Genomic DNA, 20,894 nt, shown 5'->3' on the forward strand with positions numbered 1-20,894 from the left:
GCAGACGGTCGCACCTACACTCAGCGGCAGCCTCGCCCCCACCCCCGACCACAGAGCTTGCGCACAGCGAGGAGGCCCGCCCCGCCCCGAGGCCCGCCAATCACGACCCAAGGCTGTACGCCTGCGCATTAGCTGCCCGCTGCCCCAATCATCCTCTCTTAAAGCGCCGGGATCCACTTTACCATAACAAAAGGGCTTTGACACCCAATCAGGATTAAGGTTTTGGGGGCGGGTCCGGAGGAGCAACAGCCAATAAAAGCACAGGAGCGAAGCTCGGTCGGCGTGAGAAAGCTGATTCTCACCTAGAGGTTCTGGTGTTGTCCAAGAGCCTGAAAATTGGTGGCGAATCTACGTGGAAAATCCTGACTGCCGTCTAGGAGGTTGTTGGTATATGCTGGACGAGAGAGAAAACGTTCAAATTCAAGAATGGAGCATTAGCAGATAGATCAGGGAAGGCAAACTGGTGCAATACCGTGGTCTCTCGATCGTAAAAGCAGACTTTTCCATATTTTTACATTTCCCAAGCTCATCGTGTAGCGCTAATAGAAAATTTCTCTCGGTATTCCTCAAAGTATTACTAAATCTGAACTCCTGACCACTGAATGACATTTTGGAATCAAGAAAATGCTGCCATAGTACTTTGCATGGCCCTTTCTTGCACCTTATCCCACTTGATTTTCACAGCATCCCACAGAAAAACTTGAGGCTTAATAGCAAATACATTTTGGTTCAAAGTTATTCATGCACTGCGAAGTGCTATGTGCCAGCTTTAAGGTGTGATGTAATCTCCACGACAGCGTTCATTGTGATAAAACACTGAAAACGCAGCATCCTGCTGGTTTTGATATTCATGGAGCACGGGCTGCACATCCACGCTGTAGGTAGCTGTGAGCTGTAGGTATACCCTTTTCTTGGCTTTTGACTTTGGGCAGAGACTGCTGACACATAGCCCTAATTCTTTTGTGGACTGCATTTTTTAACATCCTCAAGTTGGCTGGGACTACAGTACACAATCTGAGAACATTTACTAGAATGAGATGCAGGAGCTAAATAGATGGAGGGGGAAAAAATCCAACATAAATCTAATAGCTCTGCCATAAAGAGCCGAGAGAATGGGTGTAACGGATGTACACAGCACTCAAAGAGGAATGACTACGAGTTTTCCAAAGTTATGAAATAGTTGGGTCCTCCAATTCGCGAAGTCCTTTTTTCATATTACCCACCACCATCCTGGGGCTAAAGCCCAGGGCCTGGCAAATGTTAGCCGTGCATCCCACTCTGATCTGCAAACCTCAGCCCAAGAAGCACTTATTTTTGCGCAAGACTAATGTGAAGAAACTACTGCAGAACTCTAAAGACCAAGAAAAATCATTACAAGCAAAATTTTTGCTAGAACTTTAAAAAAATAAAACTATTTTAGTTGGGTAAATGCATGTAACATGAAATTTATCATCGTAATCATTTTTAGGCTCAATGCTATTCCGTGTATTAACATTGTTGCACTGCCAACCTGCAGGTCTCTTTGCATCTTCGCAAACTGAAACTCTGTTCCTACGTAACAAGCCCCTGCTTCGCTCTCCCTACAGCCCCTGGCAACCTCTATTCTACTTTCTTTACTAGTTTGGCTACTCTAGGTACCTAATATAGGTGGAAACATTATCTTCAGTGTTCATGCGTGTGGCGGCATGTTGCAGAATGTCTCTTTAAAGGCTGAACAATCACATTTTCTTATCCATTTATCTGTGCACAGACACTGATTTCTTTTACCTTTTGGCTACGCCGAATAGTGCCGCTATGAACGTGGATGTGCACCTCTTCCAAATTCTGTTTTCAGTTCTCCAGGTATATACTCAGAAGTGGAATTACTGGATCATATGTTAATTATGGCACTTTTTTGTCATGAGTGTACAAAACGAAACTTAGAAAGAAGAATCCCTAGAAGTTGGTTTATAATAAAGATGTGTCATAGAGAATAAGTGTTTGATAAGGCAGTGGCAGATAACTATTATTCCTTAAAATCAGGAGTGTCAGTTAGTACCATAACTGTTATTTAGTTATGGACAGCACAAATTATGTTGCTTCCAGTTAAATTGTTTATTTGGGTATAAATATAAAATTAGATCCCGATCTCACACCACAAACTAAATTCCCAATAAAGTGATGATTTAAATGTGAAGAAACTTTTAGAAGAAAACTGATGCCTTTATGATGACACCATAGAAGAGAATCGGTTAAGCCAGACACCAAAGCGCCAGGCATTAGGAAAATTTTAAATTTTTATTATTTAAAAAAGGAAAAATGCATAAACAGAAGAAAAGCCATCATGAATCAAAATTTAAAAGTAACCCACAGGATGGCAGAATATAGTAAGACTCTGAAATAATAAAAAATTCTGACAAATCAGTAAGAAAAAGACAACTCAAAATAGATATATGCCAATAGCATAAATAGGCAACTCACTGAAAAGGAAACTGATTGGCTAGAAATGTTTTGTTTTTTAAAAAATGTTTACTTCCACTAGAAGTCAGGCAAATTCATATTAAAAAAATTAAAAAGGAGCAAGTAGGTGCAAATCAATAAAGCAAGAATTGCTAAATTGAAATAACTAACCCACAACTATAATTAGATAATTCATCACTTCCTGCTCTGTAATTTGAAAAGTAGACAGAAAATTGGTAAGGCTGCAGCAGACCACAGGTTCCAAACTTGCCTATACATTAGAATCACTGGGGCATCGCTTAATAGTTCCAGTGAATTGTCTACACCCCTAATTACATCACAACCTGTACAAGTGGAATCGAGGCCTTAGTATCTTTGGAAGCTAAGATGGTGATTTCAACAAAGGGCTGGCAAACTTCTAAAAGAAGTGTAGAAGACCTGAACAAACCTATCAGCCACAGACCTAAGTTGGCATTTATAGAATATTCTACCCAGTAAATGAGGAATGCTCTTTTCACATGTACATGGTACAGTCACCAAAAGGGACTCATATCACATGACAAACCTCAACAAGTTTAAAATAATTAAACTCAAATTATTTTTTCTACCCACAAGGGAGCTAACTTGAAATCAATAACAGAAAAAAATATTTGTAAATCCCCAAGAATCTGGATACTAAATTATGTACTTCTAACAAACCATGAGTCACAAGGAACATCACAAGAGAAACCTTTAACTAAATAAAAAGGTGTATGAACTAGTGCTTAGAAGGATTTATTTTCCTACTAAATGTTTATATGAGAAAATAAGGGAGGTTTGAAATCAAGAGTCTGTTTGCTTTAAGGTGTTAGAAAAAAGAGCAGGCTAAACTCAACACAAGGAGATAGAAGAAAATAATACGAAAAGTTGGTTCTTTTAAAGGAAAAATAAAAGTTAAAACTCCATGCAAGGTCATCCAGAAAAATGTGTGAAAGAGGATACCACAAATGACCCCTATATGAAAGCAAGGCAGGCAGGCAGAGGATTTAGCTCAGTGTTGCCACCGCCTGCCTCGCTAGCACAAGGGCCTGAGATCAATCTCCCGGGCACCACAAAAAAAAAAAAAAAAAAAAAAAAAAGAGAGAGAGAGAGAGAAAGAAAGAAAAAGAAGAGCAAGGATGTCACTGTAGATCCTATAGACATTAAAGGCTAATATGGGGATTTTATGAACAACCTTAGGAGAGTAAATTTGGTAACTCAGATAAAAGACAGCTCCTTCAAATGAAAGAACATAGAAAGCTCACTCAAGAAGAACGGAAAACGTGAACAGCTCTATATTTTAAACTACCGTTATTAGTACATTAGCGTGATAGCTGATGGTGTCAACTTGAGAAGTCCAGTTAAAAGAAGCTTAACTAAATCAACTCAGCAATTCCTTAAGGGCTTTGCAGCCTGGATGATGCAAAGGGGAAATGAGCAAGGACAGATCCGCTTCTGTCTGCTCAGAGGACCTGTGATCTCCGCCTTTACCTTCACTTACATCCTGGCTTCCAGCGCAGATTCTTTGGCTTCCGGTGCAGATCCTTCAGCCTTCCGGTGTAGACTTCAGCCTCCCACTGGACATCCGTCGGCCTCCTGATACGTACTTGCACAGGACACTGCAGTGAGCTCCAGACTTCCACTACATCCTTTGGTCTCCGGTGTGCAGACAGACGCTCGGCACTCTTCCTCATTCAACTTTGTGGATGTCCATTGTGAGGCAGTCTTGTAAATTCATATCTACTTGTATGTCCTGTGTTATATCTGTTTCTGTAGTAAATACTGACTGATACATTAACCTTCCAGCTGTCTTTAGTAGGTTAAGCCTTCAGATGGCATAACTGGTAAATTCTTCCAAATATTTTATTTTATTTTATTTTAATTTAAATTTTATTGAGTTTATTGGTACATTTTAGGGATACAGTACAGTTAACATTCATTGTTGGGATCATGTACCTTTACATGGCAAGTCTTGATTCTCATTTTTTTTCCCTTACCTCTGCCCTCCCTTCACCCCCTCCTCCCCTCCCCATCTACAAACACTTTATTTTCCTCTTTTCATTCTCTCACATTTTTTTTTCTTTTTTTTCTTTTTTTTTCTTTTCCCTTTTTGCCAAATATTTTAATAATACCATTTCTATAAAAGCTGTCCCCCCAAAACATAAAATAGGAGAGAACATTTCCAAATTCACTTTATGAGGCCAGCCTTTCCCTGATATGGAAACTAAGTAAATGGCATTAAAAGATACAAAACTGAAATAGAACATAGACACAAAACTCCTTAACAAATCACTAGGAAATCCAAACATTGTCCCATGGCAGAGAGCCTGGGGCATTGTGATTTGACTTCATGAGTTTCACTTCTCTCAGACATTATAGTCTAAAACCCTAACCGCTAAAAATTCATAGGGAAATACAAAGGATCTAGGATGGTCAGAACAATTTATGAAAGAACAAAAAAGATTCACACTAAGTTATTTCAAATCTTACTATTAAGCTAAAGCAATATAAATCAATGAGGATACTAGTATAAAGACAGACATATAGATAAATGAAACAGAATAGGATCAAGAATAAACCCACCTATGTACCCATATATGGTCAATTGGGAAAAGATGGATTTTCTTTCCAAGAAATGGTTCTTGAAAAATTGGTTATCACTATGGGTGGGAGAATGTACCTCAATTCCTACTTCACAGTGTACACCAAAACATTAATTCAAAATGGGGCATAGTCCAAAATAAAAGCTACAGTTACAAGTATTCTAGATAACAGACATATCTTCATCCCTTTGGAGTTGGCAAAATGTATTTGAGAGATCTCTCTCTCTCTCTCTCTCTCTCACACACACACACACACACACAAAACAATGACTATAAAAGGAAAAACTTAAATGGACTTTGTAAAACTTAAAATTTTCTGCTCTTCAAAAGATAGCATTAAGAAAATTAAAAAGATGATTCACAAACCTGAAAACATACAAGACATTATTTAACAAGTAGCTTGAGTTCAGAATATCTAAGGACTCTCTCAATATTAGGAAACTATCCCGATAAAAGAATGGAGTACTAGACGCAATACAAAAGCAGCAAAGTGCTGATAAACACTAAAGGCACGAACTGCTGTGATGGACAAGCTGAAGTGTTTACACTGAGTGAGTACAGCCAGGCCAAAAAAAAAAATGTAGATTCTGTACTATGGGCTTGTGTCATAGAAGTCACGCCAGCGGTTGCCTGAGTTTAAGGACAGCGGCAGAGGGAAATGAGGGAACTTCCTGCAGTGATGGAAATGTCCTAAAATACCTTGATTGTTCTTGTCATATGATTGTCAAAGGTCATCTTTTGTAGCTTAAATTATATGTTTTATTATATTTTTTCTTCAATATGATTTATTTTTTGTTTATTCAAGTGAGAAGGCTAGACTGGAAGCTTTTGTGGTCTGTAACATGTTAGGAGCTACACGTGTCATTTTATTAAGTCCCCAAATAATCCAATCAGTATTATCATCTCCATTTGACGGATGAAGAAATCAAGGTTTAAAGAAGTATCTTGTCCAATGTCATATATTTAGTGCAATAGAGTGAATGCAAACCTATGTTCTTGTTCATAAAATGAAGATCATAATATATACATTATTGAACTGCTATTAGAATTCTTAGATTAGGTAAAAATAAAGCATTGCAAACTGAAATGACTTGGGAATCAGAAGTGAAAGAAGGTGGGTTGGAACTTGCAGCCTCAACCTAATTCACTCCTGTTCTTACTAAAACCAAAATATCAACATGCTCAGCAGGATTGAAACAAAGCTTGGGGGCCTCATAATACACCAGTGCAAATAGCCAGGATCTAATCCACAACTGTTCAGTTTATAGACAGTCATGAAAACCTCAATTCCCATGAGAGAAACAACAGATACCAACTTTGAGACGAAATGATTTCCAGCAGCTATTACCAAGAACTTGAAAAAGCAACTGTGAAAATCCCTTGCACAGGAATTATAACTGAATGTATGAGCAACATAAATAGAAGGCGTAAGTGGGAATCAAATGGAAATTTTGGAACTGAAAAAAATCAATTAAATTCTTACTTTTATAAAATTTAAAACTGCAAAGATAAATGAAGAGTGAATTTGATAATTTTGGTAGAAATTTTCCACTCTTCACAACAGAGAGAAAAATTCTTAAGAAAAAATGAGCAAAATCACAGGAACTTAACGGAGAAAAACAGCGAAGATCTAATATTTGGGTCATGAGAGTTGTAAAGATGCCTCATTACATGTACCTACCTCCCAAGATGAATGTAGGCATTATGTAGTGGAGACATGTACTAATAATTTTTTTTTACAAGAAAATATCTTAAAAGGTTGCTGGGGAGAGGTTTAAAAAAGAAGATGGAGAAAAGAAGACTTATACACCAAGCGTCAATATCAGTAAAATCACAAAGACACCATCAGATATCATTTACTTTCTAGTAGAATACACTGCTACCTCTAGTCTTTTGTTTCAAGTTGCAAACCAACTTTAATCCAGTTCATATACTAGTGATGTACCAGGAAATACAGAGGGCAGAGAAATACGTTAAACCTTCCCCCTGTATGAAATTAGAAAAATTGTCTGTAAAAAAACACTACCAAAAAACCAAAACCAAACTCTTTCTTTAACAAATCACTTGCACTGGGGGCTAAAATAAGGGAAAGAAAAATCTATAGATAAAAAACACTGCAGCATATTTTTTAAAATTTGGCTTATTTTAGGTGCAATTTTGGATGATTTTTTTTTAATGCAAGAGGAAAAAGTGATTGCTATATAGTAGGCCACAGTTATTTTACAGCACTCACCTTTTAAACATTTTAGAACCAAGCCATGTTTGCTAGATAATTTAAATTTTAAAAAGATCTTAGCCCTCCCAGTGTCCATTGCCTCTACTCCCAGCTACTCTGGGACACCGAGGCAGGAAGTCACTTGAGCCCAGGAGTTCAAGGTTTGAAGTCAGCATGGACGACATAGTGAGACCCTGTCTCAAAAAAAAAAAAGTTATCTCAGAACACTATCTGAAAAAGGAAACATTCAAAAAGAAAATCAATAAAATAAAAAGAAAAAAGTTAAAAGAAAATAAAAAGGTTAAAACAATGTTGCAAACTTGCTGTTTTAAGAGGTGCCCTTAAATGAATAGGGGAACAACTGTGGAATGACAGAAAGGTGGCATTAAAAAAAAAAAAAAAGAAGAATATATACCTAACTATAGGTAAAAGGACATCGAAATTTTGGCAAACAGTTGATGAAATGAATATTCATTAAGATACTTACTTATTTGATATGTTCCCCTATTTGAATAATTTTTAATTAAAGGTGGCTTTAAAAATTACTTGGCCCTAAAAAGTTCCCTTCTTCTGAATAAGGAAAAGATACAAATACAAATGGAAGCCCCTGAGATTGCATAGAAATGCTTGATTATATGAGACACATTTATGTGATCTGGAATATGTGAACACTGATGTTATGGTTCATTTAAATAAAGCACAAAATTGAAATTCTCTTCATGGAGAATGCGGAACTCCATATGGTAACTTGTTACCCACTAATGTGTTATGGGGGGGGAATGATACATCATCAAACACAGAACTTCTAAGATCATTTGCTGTTCAGGTTGACACTCTAATCATCCACCTAAAAATTTCTGTCTTGTCTTAAATAATTAGAGATTCTCCACATGTGGATATTTTAAGGTGAAGTATGCTAAATGGAGGCATTTTGAAAACTTTCATGTGTAACCAGGTGTGCTCCCGATACTATAGGATCATTCATTTGCAAAATGTTTCATTTCATTCCTACAGAAGAACTCCCATTTTCATTTTTACTTATTTTTTTCCCTTGAAAGGTTATTGAATTCATTGGAAAATGAGCACTGTCTTGAAGTTAGTGGTTAAAGAATATACCCTACTTGTTGAAACTTAATTTCAAAAGTACACCTAATAATATACTATACATAGGAGAATAAAAGGTACCGTGCTGCTATTTGGTAAATCAAGTTGCCCATGTGTACTTTTTTTTCAAGATCATAATTTAATAGCCAACAGTTGCCTAATTGCACCAGAGTTATAGAGGAAATTTAAGAAATGCATTTTTTAGAGAGTTCCTCAAACAAGAATTCAGGAGGACTTCAAGATCTATGTGGAGTCCAACTTTGAAATCTATGGCCAAGATAAAGAATATTTAGAAATGATCCCATACAGTCTTGTTGCTTGTTTATCTCCAAAGTATTTTGTAGTTAATGTTTCGGATAGGTCAGTGCTTATATGTTTAGTTTTGCAAGGCAGGCTTTTAAAAATAGTTACATATTTATTTTATCATAATAGAAAATATGTCAGTGATACAACTAACTCCATTCACAGATGTGGTTGCTTAGAATAAATCGAATTGAAAATGACTTTAATTACATGGTTAATTTGAAGTGACAAAAATGTCCAAGTTGCCTTGCACGTGACCTTTCTGGAAAACCCTGATCTATCAACAGTGCGGCAAATGTCTGTTATAAGAAGAAATCTGGATTTCAGTTCCAGTCTAGCCTTGAGTTGCTCTTTCAATTCTTCCTTCATTTTCTAATTAAAAGTTTAGTTTAGTGTCCATCGTGGACTAGACGGGGAACATTTGAATATTTGATACTAACTGTAAGATTGTGGGGGCACAAGGCCCTTTACTATAAACCGCAATAAGGACTTGGAACAGACTTGATTTAGCTTCTCTCCGATGGTCTACACTGCCAGAGAGTTGATTGTCTCCGACCATCCGGCTCTCAGCACCCGGCCTGCCCAGGCCCTCAAAGCATGTTTCCAAAGTTATCTTTGAGCCAGCCTTTTTTAATTTTTATGATTCCGATTCTCTATACAAATCTACATTTTCAATTGCTTCGGTTGAGTATGTGCTACACTAAAATTTTATTAAAGCAATCTGGCTTGGAAACCATTTGCATCTGGAAGAATTAGAACAATTGTATGCATAACATGATGCTTTAAGGGGTAGAGACATCATGGTTATGGCAATAATATCTTAAATAATGCTTTCATTTGCTTACAAGGTTCTTTCAAAATGTTAGACTGATAATGGATCGTCCTAATTTCAGTTTACAAGCTAGTCCTCATAGCTTTTGGTTTCCCTTTAAGTACTTAGGAAAAAAAAAAAAAAAAAAAAAAAAAAGAATCAGCTTGGGAGAGTTCTTGCACGGGTGTCTTCCAGGATCAGGGATCCCACAGTACTTGCAAGCGAGCACTTCTCTTCTGATCACAGCTCCCCGGCACCATGGGGCTTTGTCTGTTTTGCTTTGTTCCCCTTTCCCCCAGTCCTACGAGGGTGAGGCAGAGGCCATGACAGATGCTTACATATGCAGGGGACTGTGGGACAACTGAGGAGCTTTGGGATTGGGGGACCCACTGCTTCTATAGCAAGAAGGAGCAAGCTTGCTCCTTAACCAGGGGATGACATTACCTCATCTCTCGGCCCTTACACCTGTGTCCCTCTGCAGCACACTCCCTCAGAGTCCGGCTCAGGGCCTCATACGCCTGGTGTACCATCAAGAAATGAAGTAACACAGCCCATGAGTAATCTTCAGTTCACTGACAAATTCCTGTTTCTCTCCCTCCCTCCATATATAATGTTTTCCGGGAAATATCCCCAGTTGTCGCGAGCCGCGACGTCAGGAGCCTGCCAGCAGGTCCTAAACCTGAAAGGACGAGGACAGAGAGACGGGAGACACTTTTCTTCTCATGTTCCTTGCTTGGTTGCTTGCTTTATTACAGAACCTCTTCCTTTTATACTCTCCAGCTGCATGGGAGCGAGGGCTGCACGGGAGCGAGGGAGCGAGGGTACCGCCCACACATTCCAGAGGGAAACAATAACCACCATTATGGGTTACATCTGCTACCAGCTGAACTCGCCCGTGGCTATGGGCGAGAGCACATCCGTGCCAGCGAGGTGACTCAAAGTTCAATCATGGCTAGGCCTGTGTCAAGACTCACCATAATGGCTCGCCATACCCAGTGTCTCGGAAAGCATCGATGGGTCGCCTCCAGTTGTCAAAGGAAGAGAACTACACTAGCTAGTGATTGGAGAAGCATAAGAAGTCAATGGCACATTAATAATACTGTGTTAAATCAAGTAGTATCTCCTAGCTCTCCCCCAACATTTCTTTTTTACTAATCAAGCTTACACCACATACATAGGACATAAGAACAACCGTACATGTGCACTGTCTTAAAACAATTGATCAAAATTAATAACTGCCAGGATAGTTAACACACTCACCAGAGCAAAGCAGATTAAAGCTCTCTCTATGTGAAGCCAAGACTTAGCCAGGCCCCTCCTCCTGCTCCGTGAAGACAGAAAAGAAGACAAAGCCCAGGGGCCAGGGAGAAAGCCTTTGCCCATTTCCTGCTCTGGTCCAAGGACTGATGGCAACTAGCTTCGGCCAATTCAAGTCGCTTTACGCTGCAGAAGAAGTACCTCGTTGGCTTACAGAAGGAGCCCTGAACTCCTCCAGTGCAGCCCTGAAGATGGAACCTGTGAACTCGAGTTCGAAGTAGGTTTCCTTTGTGCACAAAGAAACGGATCACAGGCAAATACCGCGTGGCCTGCAGTTTGGGAGGAAAATGGACACAGCCTTCCCAGGGGAGTCCATCCTTTCTCACCCACCTGCATTCCTTGGGAGGAAGTCTCTGTGGATCTTTGCATCTGACAGCATTTATTTCAGTTGGAACATTGTCTCTCACATCCAAAGAGGTTTAGGTCAAAACAGTGTAACAGCTGTTCCTTAACGAGCATCACAGACCACATCCCAACTTAGCATTTCCATGCAAGTTTCCCTGTGGCTTCATGTTAGATTTGGTATAAGAGGCCCGTCCGGTCTGCTTTGCATCACCTCAGAGAAGCAGCAGGCTTTAAACATCCACTGGCACCTGCTGTGCCGCGTGTGATCACAGATATGGGAACGAGAGTCTTGTCTTACAGGTCTGTTGGGAAGATGAACTAAGAAAACCTGAGCGAAAGTTGCCTGGCTTGGTGTGGGTACTAATTGGATCTAAATGGAAAGTCCCTGTGCTTGAGTTCGTGAATTCTTTGATCAGCTGTGTCTTGTTCCCCAAGGGAGCGCCATTGCCGAGCCCAGGGCCTGGATGTGACCCACAAATACTGGCTAAGTGTTCTGTTCATCTCCCTTTCTTACTCTAGGTCATAAAAAGCGCGCGTCTGTGCTGCATTAGAGAGTGACACTGGATTTCCACAGTGTCTTTTCTCCTCAGAGCTCGTATTGTTTTGTCCAATTATCACACTGCTCCTTCTCACATCCCAGGGAAAAGCAGCAAAGCCCAGTATGTAATGTTCCTTATTGTTCCGGGCCCGACACTACACTCTTGAAGTACATTTGGCACACACAGAACATCACCTAGAGTGACAACTGCTATCACCTGATCATAACAGAAGTGTCTCCGACAACCCTGAGGGAAAGACACAGGAACGGTTAGTGACAGCCTGCTTACTCTTTTTGAGCTGGTATACTAGTGCCCTCTAGTGGTCAAATTGATTGAAAATAAATTTCTATTTCACACCATTCAGGACTATAGTTTATTTTACCTTCACTTAGTAATAATTTATGCTTGTGGAATAACCGTAAATAAGCCTACTGATTTGCCTATACACTTTGAATAATTTTTTATTTTGTGAAAAAATAAATTTCATAGCAAAATAAGAACAGCAAGAGTTAATACACAGTGTATCGTTATCTTCAAAGTAGTTACTCAGAGTATGCTACATAGCCAAAAAAGATTCTCTCTGATGGAGAAGACACAGGCAGACGGCAGCACGTATCTGTCCATACTTTGGCTTTTTACAGAAGCCGGGGCCTTTTGAGCTACAAGCTCCCAAAAGGAGCCTGGAAAATGAGACCGGGAGGAGAGAAATGTCTCACGAAAAGCCTCGCCACAGGAATGAGATTAAAAGTCCACTAAGTCCAACGTGCTTCCCACTCGGGCACACGGCCTGCCATCTAGTATGGGCCCGAGCGGCTGAGGAGAAACTGGACTGTATTTCCCGCCCTGCTCTGGGGAAGTCTTGGTGCCATCCCCTTCCTGTGGCACCACGGCACGACTGCGTGGGACTGAGAGTCTGTATCAAGCGTACAGGTGCTCAGAGAGGCAGAGCAGAATTCTGAAGAACTGAACCCGAGGAGCCTCGCTGGACTCTGCATCCGCATCCTGAGGCCTGGCCTCTGGAGCCTGAATCCAGCGTCACACTCGATGATCCTGGGCGGGGAGTCTCTTGGCAAAGAGTGAATGTACTTTGCATTTGGAAAGATGTAAATAATCCTTCCAGTGTGTCCAGAGAACTGATTGTGGTGATATAAAAAACGCTGACATCCTCTCACAGGTATCCCTCCCTATGTTGCTTCCCCTTGAATCCAAACAGGGTTGGGACTGCGTCCATCCATGTGACACTGTGAGGCTCTAATGATGGCTCATAAAAGCCCCCACAGCCATCACCTGACCATCTCAGAATACTCGCTCTGGGAGGAAAGCAGGCACCAAGAAGAAATAGGACTGTGTGAGAGCCATTGTAGCTGTCCAGCCGTCAAACTTCAGGTGTCTGCAGTCCGGCTGACAGGTGCCTGCATCTCTTGGAGAGACCCCTAGCAGGGAGCTGCCCAGCTAAGTACCCGCTGAATCACTGAGCCACAAAACAGTGAGCAAAATAAAATGCTGGGCTTTCCCACCCTAAGTCTCGGGGTGAGGTGTTGCACAGTAGTAATAATCGGAACAAACTGTTTATTAAAGAAATTTCATTCCACAAAAATGCTCAATGAAAAATACAAAGTAATGCACCCGGCTCAGACAGTAGTGGAACGTGCTAACCTTCTAGGCAGTAATAGCTATAACAAATGAAAGAGCTCTTGGTGCAGAGGTTACATAACTAGCACCCTTGTAGATGAAAGGGGAGAATGGGGTTCAGTGTACACCCCTGGAGTGCTCAGCTCCCTGCCAGAACCCGGGCTGAGAGGAGCGGGCAGCACTGCAGGCAAACAGAGCCACGCAGTGGAACGGCCAGCGGGGTGAGGGAACTGAAGTTCTGAGGGGTCAAATAACTTGCCCGGCATTACCGCAGCAGCCCACGGAGGACTGGATTCCAGCGCCTCCCTCCTCGGAGTGTGGAAAGGCACCGCTGACTCCATTCTTTCCAAAGAGAAGAAGGGTCCATCACACAGGAACTGTCAGCAACATAGTTAATGGACTTAGCAACAATGATTGTGACTCGTGCTTAAAATAACAGAGCTGAAACTTAAAAAACATGTTTAAACTTAAAAAAAAATGTACCCTTAACATCACTATCACAGTGGATGCAGTAGCTGCTAGGCCTCAGGGACAGAGGGGGTGAGGTGAGGCTGAGAGATCTGGATGAGCATCTTGTGGGTAGGAGAGGGGAGGAGTGGGGTGCAGATCACAGCGGCGGCAGGGGACTGGCCACACAAAGCAGTCTAGAGAAGATGGGCAGGGCAGAGATGGAGGACAGAGCGAGTGGCTGTTTTGTGCAAAGGATAAAGAGAAAAAGAGAAGGCAGGAGGTACAACAAATTAAGGACGCGCTGCCCATCGACCTGACGAGAAAGAAGACCAAATGTGATGAAGTGCTTTTCTGAAAACAAACGAGGGAGGAGGAGGGATTAGGAAAAGCAGTACCGTGAGAGGACAAAGATGGCTCAGTTCAGTACCGCCATTTTGTCAGACTGCGTCTGACGTGAAGAAGTTACGGTTACAATCCCAATGTGAGTCTTGGATTTGAGATTCTCCTGAGAATGCCGATGTTTGGATTATTTATTATAAACATCCCACCTCCTGAAAACATAAAGTTAACAGCTTTGTGGGGTCCAGCCACATGAGAGCAGTGGTCCCGTGTTGTCTACACCCATATTCAGTCAAGAATCAAGACAGAAATCTTGAGTTTACAGCCTGGTAAAAAGGATGCTCCCATTCAAGTTTTGCTAAATGGATAAACGATAAAGGAAAGTCCAGCTTTTCCTTGTTGGCCACTCTGGCCCTATTTGTATTGGAGATTATTTTATAGGAAAAAAAAAAGAAATGTAGTGAGCATAAGTGAGACATTGAACAGTTCAAGGCAGTGGGAATAGAATCTATACATGCTTGAATAAAATACTTTAAAATGGTGAAGTTATAGAACACTATTTGATAAATTAAGATTGCATATAAAGGATTGAAGGGCCTCCCTCTCTGAGGATATACTGAGGACTATGACCTACTTAATAAATTGAAAAACCTCAAGTCTATTCTGCTGCAGATAGAGAAATAACTGTGAAAGTCTATTCTGATACAGATAAATAAATAAATGTGAAACTTCTCCAAACATTTGGTACTTGCTAATTAGTAAGGGAAAAATGAGTAAGACCCCACTGCTTACTCAAAGGGATCAACGTTAACCTCTCTGGTAAAGTAGAAACCACATATCACTTGGTGGGATGCAGTGAGGAAAACACAACACACATATTAGATACTGTGTGATATTCTTGCCATATTTACTGACCAGAAGGAAATATTAGATAATCACAATATTAGACAATCATTTCACAAAATGCCCACAGTATAATCTCTCGGGGTGTGTGTGTGTGTGTGTGTGTGTGTGTGTGTGTGTGTGTGTGTGAATGTACTGGGGATCGAACTTGGGACCATGCACTTTCGAGGCAGGCAGTGGAACCACTGAGCTAAATCCCTGACCCTCTAATCTTTGAAAGTGTCAAAGTTATGAAAGTCAAGTAAAGATTGACGTTTGTTCTGGATTAAAGGAGACCAAAGTGACACAGTAGCGACTGTAGGGTTCTGAACTGGGGACTCCAGATGTAGAGCGTATTATCAAGACAACTGGTGAAGCTTGAATGGGTCTTGGTGATCAGGTGAGAGGAATGTATGGCTGTCGTTTCCTGGGTTTGTTAACTGCACTGTGAGCATGAGGAGAGAGTCCTTGTTTACAGGAAACACGCACTAAGGGGTATAGGTGTGATGGGATCTTAGGTTGGCAATTCACTGCCAAGTAATCTAGGAAAAAGAGAATACTTTCTAAGGTACCTGTAAATTTTCTATAGTTTGAGGTTTTAAAGAAGAAAATGAGTGAGAAATAACTTGCTGGAGGATAGCAGATATTGCACTTTATATCTCTCTCCTCTCTATTTCCCACCTTCTCTTCCTTACATTGTCGGATTGCTAAATTTGCCACCTTCTACACTTTATTTTTCTGAGATAACTTTCTGCCTGTGTCACTAAAAATGCAAAAGGGCAGTAGGTGAGTACTGGCAAATGTGCATAATCCGAGTGATGGTAGTTTTCAAATGCTCCTCAAAATCTGCATCCGTGTTAGGAGTAATAGCTTACTTCTTGCATTAAAATCCTAGCGTTGATCTTATTTTTTAAAAAATATTGTATAAATACAAAAACATGTACGAACCATGAAAATCTAATAACCTATAATCCCTTCACACTAACAGATACATTTCTCCAGGTTCCTTTCCTGTCCTAGTTCATATGCATAAATTATATGTACCTGGTTGTAATCACAGCATAGGTACGGTTTTATATTCCAGCTTTCTTGTTGGAGCATGCTCCAATACTCTTCAGGAGCCTCTGGGGCTCTTCTTGCCCTCTGATTCTATGATTATATTTTTGAAACACTGACTGAACAGTGCAACGATAGGACCATATTTCATTATTCAATACCTGTACCACAGGAACCTTATTGCTTCCACCCAGACGGTACAATGCTATCTGTCTAGTGATTTCTGTTCTGACGTGTTGTCATTTGACAAAGGCTTTGAAGTCACTTAGACCTGAGCTGGAAACCCAGATCTGCTTTGCATAGGTCACCAAAGCTTTCTGAGCCCCCGCCCCTTATAATCTGTGAAACAGGGGTAATGCTACTTATACCATGATATTTGGGAGAATTTAACGAGATCATGAACATGAAGTGCTTAGAATGTCATGTGCTAAGTTCTGAATATTTGTTATTATCATTATGTTCAAAGAGATAGTTGACTAGTATGGGGCCTGGGATTTAGCTCAATGGTTCCACCGCCTGCTTCACAAGTGCAAGGTCCCGAGTTCAATCCCTGATACCACCAAAAAATAGATAAATAATGTATAAATACTGAATAGTTTCTCTGGTGTGAAAAACTATAACAGTACACAAGATCCTAATGGGATAATTAGCAATGTGAAATAGGAAGAAAAGGGCTACAGGTGTAGTGAAAGTGGGAAGGGCAGGGGAAAGGGAATAGGGAAAAGAAACAAATAGGAGAAAATGAAAAAATGGAAATAAAGTGTTTGTAAATGGGGAGGGGAGGAGGGGGTGAAGGGAGGGCAGGGACAAGGGGAAAAAATGAGAACCAAGACCTGTCATGTAAAAGTACAAGATCCCAGTAATGAATGTAACTGTACTGTATACCTAGAATGTACCAATAAACTCAATATAAAGAAGAAAATAAATACATAAATGAAATCCTGTATGGGCTTACTCCCAACATTTTACTTTTGTGGCTCTCTTAGTTTTATTGGTGATGATTTATTTTTGTAAATGGTAATAAGTATCCAGAAAGTTACCTGGAATTTCTAAAGAAACTGACAGATTTCCAAATCATCACTAGAATTGAGAACCTATGAGAAAACTAGAATGACATCGTTTTTGAGACACCTGTTTTAGTTTTTCTGCCTCCCTCAGAAAACTTTAAAAAAACACTCGTGAAGATGTAATCATAGGAACATAGCAACATCAGTGAGCTATGAATTTGCCTAATTCCTACCAGTCAAATGATTACACATTATGGAAGAAAGAATCATGTCCCAACTTCCAGAATAGACAGATTAGGGAGTTAGTATTTGTGTTAATTTTTTTTTTTTAAAGTCTGCAAAAAAAGTGTTCTTTGAGAAATTCTGTGAAATACAGCCTGGGCCTGGACACTTGTGTGCTGCCTAATCACTGAGTGTTTTGTAATCACACTGGCTGAGAAATTTGGGGTATGGGATCTATTGCAAACCGAAGAGTCTCTAAACCATATGCCAATAACATTTCATTTCCACAAATCTCATTTTTATGTTATGCTAAAGGGCTCAAAGCAGAAGGGACAGAAAAACCACTGGGTAAGTAGAGGACAGCTGCAATAGCAAGCTCAAATCATTGAGAATGTCAAAATCAAGAAAAGGGGTGATAATCTTTTCAATATTTTTACAAACAAACCTTTACTAAATAGTTACTGTGACCTCAAGGAAAGCCCACTAACCTTGCAAGCGAGGATGAAAATGAAATCAATACATTCTCGTGGAAAAACAAACAACAGCAGAGCCCTTGTGTGCTGGGGTTAGGTAGTGTAGGTTCTCAGCAGCAATAAGAGAAGAAGGCAGCATTTGAAAATCCCAGCTTTTCAGGGCTGCTACCACGGCACTACCAACCACGGGAATCACGCATGCGCACAGCTGGGTGGCGCCCAAGTGACAAGGAAATGTGTGTGCACAGAAACAAGGGAAGACGATTAAATGGGAGAGAAAGTCAGGAACGGCTGAAAAGGGAGGTGCTTGACTGTGTGCACCCAGGAAGGACGCTGAGGGAAGAGCCGGGTCACAGACAGAGAGGTGGCGAGGAAGGCTTACTATTCTCGGGGACCATTTGGTTGGATTGCCACTGGGCCGTTTGTGTTTCTGAGGCTGCGGATTCAAAATGAGCCCTAGAATCTACCTGGAAAAGCAAAGCATGTCTTTCTGGAACAGTACTCGGGATTACACGTGATTGGTATATGTATTCATTACTTCCAGGAGGGTCCCTCACAGCTTTTGCATCGTTTAGCTTTTGTTTCTACGGTTGGGGGACCCAGCAGAAGCTGGTTCATCTGGTTTGTCCTGACCTTTGGGGGCTGATGTCCTCTCTGTACCACAGACTATTTTAAAGGTCCCCGAGCAAACCAGGCCCTGACCCTCAAATCCTTCACAAGCCTGGCAGCAGGCCGGCTCTGGGAGGCAGCTGTGGGAAGCTCCAGTCCAACCTGCGGCTCCAAGAAATGAAGGTCCCCATGACAGAAACAGCTGCCATGTCCCCTTCTCGACAGGAAGCATCCGAGAAGGTCAGCATCTCACTGGTTTATGAGTTCAGGTAAATAAAACTCACCCTTGACTTTTGGATCCTCCACTGGGTCAGGGGGAATTAACACAGCTGCGAGGATTCTGTATAAATTTAGTATGAAAAAAATCTAGCTTCCACTTTTTTGTGTGTGAAGCTAATGAAAAAGAAAAAACACATTGTTAACTCCAGGCAACTGAAGGATGGTTTTGTCTTTTAAAAGAAGAGTCAAAATATTAATACTTATCCTTTGATGAGAAAATTAGAGAACACTCTTAGACTACTGAAAACATTCAGACACCGCCCCAGCACTCCATTTCTGAAGCTTGTTTATTAAAAACTAATGTTTTCATCATGCTAGATCACTTATTTCCGTCAAGTAGATTTCTTTTGATTGAAGATGTTTCACAGGAGAGCACTTACAATTTCTAGCAACACATTAGTGACCCCAGAGCCACAGAGCTCTCAGAAGCTGCTGAAAAGCAGAGGTAAGTAAGCTCCTTTTCCTTACTGAATTTCTTATGCTAAATCTCTAAGACATATTTTTTTTTGCGGGGCCAGAGGAGGCTTTCCTAATGCCACCATCCGTATTATCTTCAGCTTACAGGGACAGATATTTCACTCAGCCAATGCCATTATCCGTACTTAGACAGATCCCAAATGCCAATTAAGATTTACTGAAGCTGCCATTGCTGGGCCATGAACATACTTGCTCAATTGCACTAAAGATAACACTTCCATCAGACTAGAGATGAACTTTCTTGACACCCTTAAGTATCTGAGAGTAATCTTTTCAATTAATATTCATGGCCAAATTACAGAGGGGCGTGAAATAGAGATGACACCGGGAAGCACCTCTGGACCCAGCCAGCATGTGTACACACACATAGGAACACAGGTGACGCTTGCCAGTCCTTGTGTATTTACTCAGTGAGGCTGTCACCCCGGAACTCTCATTTGCATAGTCGTGTAACCCAGCAAAGCTATTAACAGCAGACACTTGGGAACAAGCTGCCGGCTGCAAAAGCTGACTCTACTGAGCACCAGAAAAGAAAGGCCTGTTCCCCTTTCTCTGACAAGATTCCTGCTCCTCTCAGCTGCACGGGCTCCATTTCCTTCTTAGCCTGTATTGTAATGGCAGATGAGATGAAAAGGAACACAGACCCTTGCTACCGCTTCCCGACGAACCCAGGGCCTGGCGTCTGCGCTGCAGGGCCAAGAGGATGGCAGATGGCCTTCTGAAAGCTTTCCAGACCCAGGCTGCTTTTAGCAGGCATGAGAGGATATTGTTCCACCTCCCCTATAGTGATACTAAGCAGCCCTGAATAAAAGCACGCAACAGTCACACCACTTGTTACAACTTGACAATGGGAGCTCATCAGCTGATGCCAAAAGCAGCGCAGCCCCAGCTTTGAATATGACTGGGAGGCGGGAGGGTCAGGCGATGGAGAGAGAGTGGCTTCATTATACTTATCAGAAAAGAACATGCTCTTACTTCCCAAGCTTCTGGCCTAGAAGCCAGTGTCCCCAGGACACCGCACTACCTGAAAACTGATGCGGGCCACATCGCAATCCTTTTGGGGAACTTTTGTGTGATCTCCTTGAAGCCGGCAGTGAGGAGCTGAAATAGATTGTGCACTCCCTGTATGCAGACTGCTGCAAGAAGCCACCTTTGCTACTGTAATTCGCAAAAGGATTCTGAAAGGCAGGTGTAATCCTAGCACTGTAGGAGTCTGAGGCAGGAGGGTTGCAGGTTCCAGCCCAGCCTGGGCAACTTAGTGACTTCAAGAGACCTTGTCTCACAATTTAAAGAGGGCTGTAGCTCAGTGTGAAGGCCTTGGGCCAATCCCTAGTACTGCAAAAGGCGAGGGGTGAATCCGAGATATATTTTTGTGATTATTTCACAATGGAGGAACCTCAGGTTTGGTGATTTGGTGATGTTAAATAACCTGCTTAAAGCCTAACAGATTCAAAACTTGGCATTTCCTACTCCACAGATCAAGCTCTTTAGGCCACATCACTCTAGGCTGATTCCTCCGCTAAGTAGGCCTTGTCTACTACCTGACACATGACAGTAGGTGCTCAATAAACATTTTCTGAAAACAGAACTAAATTGATCCAAAAGTGGAGATAGGACAGAAGCTCAAAAAGGGGAAACAATTTAGGAAAGCTGACCCTTGGGGTTGATTTTCAGCTGGTGCTGGGCTGCCTAACCAGCCCTCACCTCGACACAGGTAGACATTTAGTCAGGACAGGTAGACATTTAGTCAGGATTTTTGGCACAAAAAAAAAAA

At 41.2% G+C, this 20,894-nt stretch overlaps 1 protein-coding gene across 3 annotated transcripts in view; it reads right to left on the reverse strand.

The window, feature by feature from the left end:
* Scoc (short coiled-coil protein) overlaps positions 1-20,894 on the reverse strand; it is a 36,136-nt gene that overhangs the window by 6,526 nt on the left and 8,716 nt on the right. Inside the window, exon 2 of one of the 3 annotated variants that reach the window (XM_010610897.3) lies at positions 303-394. The exons of the other annotated variants lie outside the window; for them this stretch is intronic. The gene's annotated coding sequence lies outside the window, so the exon portion shown is untranslated. The remainder of the gene's footprint in view (positions 1-302; positions 395-20,894) is intronic. 3 annotated transcript variants of the gene reach the window in all.

The sequence above is a fragment of the Fukomys damarensis genome, unplaced genomic scaffold (assembly GCF_012274545.1).
Source record: "Fukomys damarensis isolate Sample0158 unplaced genomic scaffold, DMR_v1.0_HiC HiC_scaffold_38, whole genome shotgun sequence".
Lineage (NCBI taxonomy): Eukaryota > Metazoa > Chordata > Mammalia > Rodentia > Bathyergidae > Fukomys > Fukomys damarensis.